The sequence below is a fragment of the Bison bison genome, unplaced genomic scaffold (assembly GCF_000754665.1).
Source record: "Bison bison bison isolate TAMUID 2011002044 unplaced genomic scaffold, Bison_UMD1.0 scf7180017864101, whole genome shotgun sequence".
Lineage (NCBI taxonomy): Eukaryota > Metazoa > Chordata > Mammalia > Artiodactyla > Bovidae > Bison > Bison bison.
This window is the reverse complement of record NW_011494673.1, coordinates 1,130,501-1,136,841: the sequence shown is the minus strand read 5'-3', so window position 1 is coordinate 1,136,841 and position 6,341 is coordinate 1,130,501. Positions and strand designations below refer to the sequence as shown.

At 41.7% G+C, this 6,341-nt stretch overlaps 1 protein-coding gene across 1 annotated transcript in view; it reads left to right on the top strand.

Annotated features, from left to right (window-relative positions):
* SRBD1 (S1 RNA binding domain 1) overlaps positions 1-6,341 on the top strand; it is a 251,450-nt gene that overhangs the window by 3,660 nt on the left and 241,449 nt on the right. The window lies entirely within an intron of this gene.

The following is a 6,341-nucleotide window of genomic DNA, read 5'->3' as shown; positions in this document are numbered from 1 at the left end:
TTTTTTTTTTTTTGGAGGGCGGGCACAGGTCTATTGCAGCCAAGCACCCTGCAGTGTCTTCTTAATTAGTGATGCTACTTTCTCCTTATATGGACTAGGAAAAACCAGGTAAATGGCAGAAACTGCAGATCAATGGTTTCCTCTGCCAGGGGTCTTAATGGTATTTACCGTCAGATCTACCACATTGGAGGAAGAAGAATATTTATTACCTGGCACATATGTCTGTCTTGCCATAAGCAAACACTGTATCTGCACCAATCTGGATTAAAAGACACCAACAACAATAAATTATAGGCTCTGTTGCAATATCAAAAGAATTATGCATTTCTAAAATGCAAAACTTTTAATATGCAGTGAAAGAATAAAAGAATAATTGAAGGTTATTTAGTTGATCTTTTCTCCTATCAGCCAGTACCTCTGTTTCTTCATCTTTACAGGCAAACTTTTCACTAACACACTTTTAGTGGGTAGGTGAGTAGGTTTTACCTATAGCTAAGAAACCACAATCACAGAAAACTGACAAGTCTGATGACGTGGACTGCAGCCTTGTCTAACTCAATAAAACTGTGAGCCATGCTGTGTAGGGCCACCCAAGACAGATGGGTCATGGTGGAGAGTTCTGACAAAACATGGTCTACTGGAGAAGGGAATGGTAAAGTGCTTCAGTATTCTTGTCTTGAGAACTCCATGAACAGTCTGAAAAGGTGAAAAGATAGGACACTGAAAGATAAACTCTCCAGGTCGGCAGGTGCCCAGTATGCTACTGAGATTGATGGAGAACTAACTCCAGAAAGAATGAAGAGACATAGCCAAAGCAAACACAACACCCAGTTGTGAATGTGACTGGTGATGGAAGTAAAGTCCGATGCTGTAAAGAGCAAAATTGCATGGAAACCTGGAATGTTAGGTCCATGCTGCTGCTGCTGCTAAGTCGCTTCAGTCGTGTCTGGCTCTGTGCGACCCCATAGACGGCAGCCCACATGAATCAAGGCAAATTGGAAGTGGTCAAATAGGAGATGGCAAGAGTGATCATCGACATTTTGGGAATCAGCAAACTAAAATCGACTGGAATGGGTGAATTTAACTCAGATGACCATGATATCTACTACTGTGGGCAAGAATCTCTTAGAAGAAATGGAGTAGCCATCATGGTCAACAAGACTCTGAAATTCAGTTCTTGGATACAGTCTCAAAAATAACAGAACGATCTCCGTTTCTAAGGCAAACCATTCAGTATCACAGTAATCCAAGTCTATGCCCCAACCAATAATGCTGAAGAAGCTAAAGTTGAACAGTTCTATGAAAACCTACAAGACCTTCGAGAACTAACACCCAAAAAAGATGTCCTTTTTGTTATAAGGGACTGGAATGCAAAAGTAGGAAGTCGAGAAACACCTAGAGTAACAGGCAAATTTGGCTTTAGAGTACAGAATGAAGCAGGGCAAAGGCTAACAGAGTTTTGCCAAGAGAACGCACTGGTCACAGCAAACACCCTGTTCCAACAACACAAGAGAGGACTGTACACATGGGCATCACTAGATGGTCAATACCAAAATCAGATTGATTATATTCTTAGCAGCCAAAGATGGAGATGCTGTATACAGTGAGCAAAAACAAGACCAGGAGCTGACTGTGGCTCAGATCATGAACTCCTTATTGCCAAATTCAGACTTAAATTGAAGAAGCAGGGAAAACCACTAGACCATTCAGGTCTGACCTAAATCAAATCCCTTACAAATATACAGTAGAAGTGACAAATAGATCCAAGGGATTAGATCTGATAGACAGAGTGCCTGAAGAACTATGGATGGAGGTTTGTGACATTATATAGGAGGCAGTGACCAAGACCATTCCCAAGAAAAAGAAATGGACAGTCTTATGGACTCTGTGGGAGAGGGAGAGGGTGGGAAGATTTAGGAGAATGACATTGAAACATGTAAAATATCATGTAAGAAACGAGTTGCCAGTCCAGGTTCGATGCACGATACTGGATGCTTGGGGCTAGTGCACTGGGACAACCCAGAGGGATGGTATGGGGAGGGAGGAGGGAGGAGGGTTCAGGATGGGGAACACATGTATACCTGTGACAGATTCATTTTGATATTTGGCAAAACTAATACAATTATGTAAAGTTTAAAAATAAAATAAAATTAGGAAAAAAAAAAAAAAAAGAAATAGAAAAAGGCAAAATGGTTGTCTGACCAGGCCTTACAAACAGCTATGAAAAGAAATGAAAGGCAAAGGAGAAAAGGAAAGATATACCGATTTGAATGCAAAATTTTAAAGAATAGCAAAGAGAGATAAGAAAGCCTTCCTCAGTGATCAATGCAAAGAAATAGAGGAAAACAATAGAATGGGAAAGACTAGAGATCTCTTCAAGAAAATTAAAGATACCAAGGGAACTTTTCATGCAAAGATGGGCACAATAAAGGACAGAAATGGTATGAACCTAACAAAAACAAAAGATATTAAGAAGAGACAGCAAGAATACACAGAACTATACAAAAAAGATCTTCATGACCCAGATAATCACGATGGTGTGATTACTCACCTAGAGCCAGACATCCTGGAATGCAAAGTCAAGTGGGCCTTAGGAAGCACGACTATGAACAAAGCTAGTGGGAGGTGATGGAATTCTAATTGAGCTATTCCAAATCCTAAAAGATGATGCCGTGCAAGTGCTGCACTCAATATGCCAGCAAATTTGGGAAACTCAGTAGTGGCCACAACTGGAAAAGCTCAGTCTTCATTCCCATCCCAAAGAAAGGCAATGCCAAAGAATGCTCAAACTACTGCACAATTACACTCATCTTAGACGCTAGCAAAATAATACTAAAAATTCTCCAAGCCAGGCGTCAACAGTACGTGAACTGTGAACTTCCAGATTTTCAAGCTGGATTTAGAAAAGGCAGAGGAACCAGAGATCAAATTGGCAACATCCGTTGGATCATCGAAAAAGCAAGAGAGTTCCAGAAAAACATTTATTTCTGCTTTATTGACTATGCCAAAGCCTTTGACTATGTGGATCACAATAAACTGTGGAAAATTCTGAAAGAGATGGGAATACCAGACCACTTTACCTGCCTCCTGAGAAATCTGTATGCAGGTCAAGAAGCAACAGTTAGAACTGGACATGGAACAACAGACTGGTTCCAAATAGGAAAAGGAGTACGTCAAGGCTGTATATTGTCACCCTGATTATTTAACTTACATGCAGAGTACATCATGAGAAATGCTGGACTGGATGAAGCACAAGTTGGAATCAAGATTGCCAGGAGAAATATCAATAACCTCAGATATGCAGATTAGAAGGAGATCAGCCCTGGGATTTCTTTGGAAGGAATGATGCTAAAGCTGAAACTCCAGTACTTTGGCCACCTCATGCGAAGAGTTGACTCATTGGAAAAGACTCCGATGCTGGGAGAAATTGGGGGCAGGAGGAGAAGGGGACGACAGAGGATGAGATGGCTGGATGCCATCACCAACTCAATGGACGTGAGTTTGAGTGAACTCCGGGAGTTGGTGATGGACAGGGAGGCCTGGCATGCTGTGATTCATGGGGTCACAAAGAGTCGGACTGAGCGACTGAACTGAACTGAACTATGGCAGAAAGAGAAGAAGAACTAAAGAGCTTCTTGATTAAAGTGAAAGAGGAGAGTGAAAAAGTTGGCTTAAAACTCAGCATTCAGAAAACTAACATCATGGCATCTGGTCCCATCACTTCATGGGAAATAGATGGGGAATCAGTGGAAACAGTGACAGACTTTATTTTTTTGGGCTCCAGAATCACTGCAGATGGTGACTGCAGCCATGAAATTAGAAGACACTTACTTCTTGGAAGGAAAGTTATGACCAACCTAGACAGCTTGTTAAAAAGCAGAGACATTACTTTGCCAACAAAAGGTCCATCTTGTCAAAGCTATGGTTTTTCCAGTAGTCATGTATGGATGTGAGAGTTGGACTATAAAGAAAGTTGTGCGCCAAAGAATGATGCTTTTGAACTGTGGTGTTGAAGACTCTTGAGAGTCCCTTGGACAGCAAGGAGATCCAACCAGTCCATCCTAAAGGAAATCAGTCCTAAATATTCATTGGAAGGACTGATGCTGAAGCTGAAACTCCAATGCTTTGGCCACGTGATATGAAGATCTGACTCTTTTGAAAACGCCCTAATACTGGGAAAGATTGAAGGCAGGAGGAGAAGGGTAAGACAGAGAATGAGATGGTTGGATGGCATCACCAACTCAATAGACATGTGTTTGCATAAACTCCAGATGTTGGTGATGGACAGAGAGGCCTGGCATGTTGCAATCCATGGGGTCGCAAAGAGTTGGACCCAACTGAGCAACTGAACTGAATTGAACTGAAGAAAGTATTGACTTGTTTGTTACAAGAGTTTGGAGGTCTTTTATTAAGGGTGGCATAGCTGCACTTAAAAGTAGCCTGGCTGTCTAATTAGGAAATACATCTTAGTTGCCTGGTTCTTTGTTTTGGGGTCACTAACCCTTTGAGAATTTGATTATAGTTATGAACTTTCTCTTCAGGAACACGTGCACATGCCCATCCTCTAAGTTTTAAAGTTTATTTTAAGAGCGTACGACTTAAGAACCCTTGTCATGGCGACTTCTTGATCCTTTCCATTATGCTTGATGTATGTATATTTTTTTTAAAGGGAAAAAGAGAATTCACATGGGAAGCCTCTCAAGAGATATTGAGCTAGTTTTCTAGCTCAGTCAAAACACATGGAACATTTTAGAAGATTTCATTTCATTGGTTTTTCGTCTTGCCTTGGTGTAACCACCACTGAACAAAATAATTGAAAACCCTATTTTGGGTGGAGCTAGAATTGGTAGTCTCTTAATAATTTTAAAATCTGTTGCTAGCAAGCATCGTAGACAAAATCCATTATTCAGTCTCTTCCTTTCCATATTGCTATACTTTGCCAATCCACTGGCCATTCCTCTTCATTTGAAGAATTTAGCTGCAGCTTCATATCTTCCTCTCTGCCATCTTCTGTAATTTTTCTCAGTGCTTTCCCTCTCCACTTGATGAGCCGTCTAGTACCTTGTGTTCCTGGTTCTTTAACCACACCTCCAGTGACTTTTTCTTCTCTGCCTTCACTCCCCTGCTCATGATCTCAACCTGAATCTTGTCATGACCAGAAGCTGTGCTACCTCTGACATTTCTATTGTGTCTATCTCACTTTTGTGCCATCAGTTCACTGTTTCCTATCTTACTACCCTACTTGCTCAGATGCCCTCACTGTCACAATTTTGCCGTTTCTTCAGAACTTCTTAGCAGTTCTCAGCCTAGGGAGCTTGAAAAAAATGCCAATGCCTAGATGCCTTTTCCGAAGAATTCCGGAGGTGAGCTTGGTACCAGTGGTATTACTTTTTTAAAGCTCCTCATGTGATTGTTATGTATAGTCAGAGTTGAGATCCACTACCTAATCCTTTGACTCTAGAGCTCTGTCATTGTCCATCAGCCCATTCTTTTCCTACCTAATCTAGCCTAGATTACATAATCACTTTTTATTGAATAGTAAATAGTAAGACTATTTCAGTTCAGTTCAGTTCAGTCACTCAGTCGTGTCTGACTCTTTGCGACCCCATGGATCGCAGCACGCCAGGCCTCCCTGTCCATCACCAACTCCCGGAGTTCACTCAAACTCATGTCCATCGAGTCGGTAATGCCATCCAGCAATCTCATCCTCTGTCGTCCCCTTCTCCTCCTGCCCCCAATCCCTCCCAGCATCAGAATCTTTTCCAATGAGTCAACTCTTCGCATGAGGTGGCCAAAGTACTGGAGTTTCAGCTTCAGCATCGTTCCTTCCAAAGAACACCCAGGACTGATCTCCTTTAGGATGGACTGGTTGGATCTCCTCGCAGTCCAAGGGACTCTTAAGAGTCCTCTCCGACACCATGGTTCAAAAGCATCAATTCTTCGGCAGTCAGCTTTCTTCACAGTCCAACTCTCACATCCATACACGACTACTGGAAAAACCATAGCCTTGACTAGACGGACCTTTGCTGGCAAAGTAATGTCTCTGCTTTTCAATACGCTATCTAGGTTAGTCATAACTTTCCTTCCAAGAAGTAAGTGTCTTTTAATTTCATGGCTGCAATCACCATCTGTAGTTATTTTGGAGCCTCCTCCCCAAAAAAGTCTGACACTGTTTCCACTGTTTCCCCATCTATTTCCCACAAAGTGATGGGACCCGATGCCATGATCTTAGTTTTCTGAATGTTGAGCTTTGAGCCAACTTTTTCACTCTCCTCTTTCACTTTCATTAAGAGGCTTTTTAGTTCCTCTTCACTTTCTGCCATAAGGGTGGTGTCATCTGC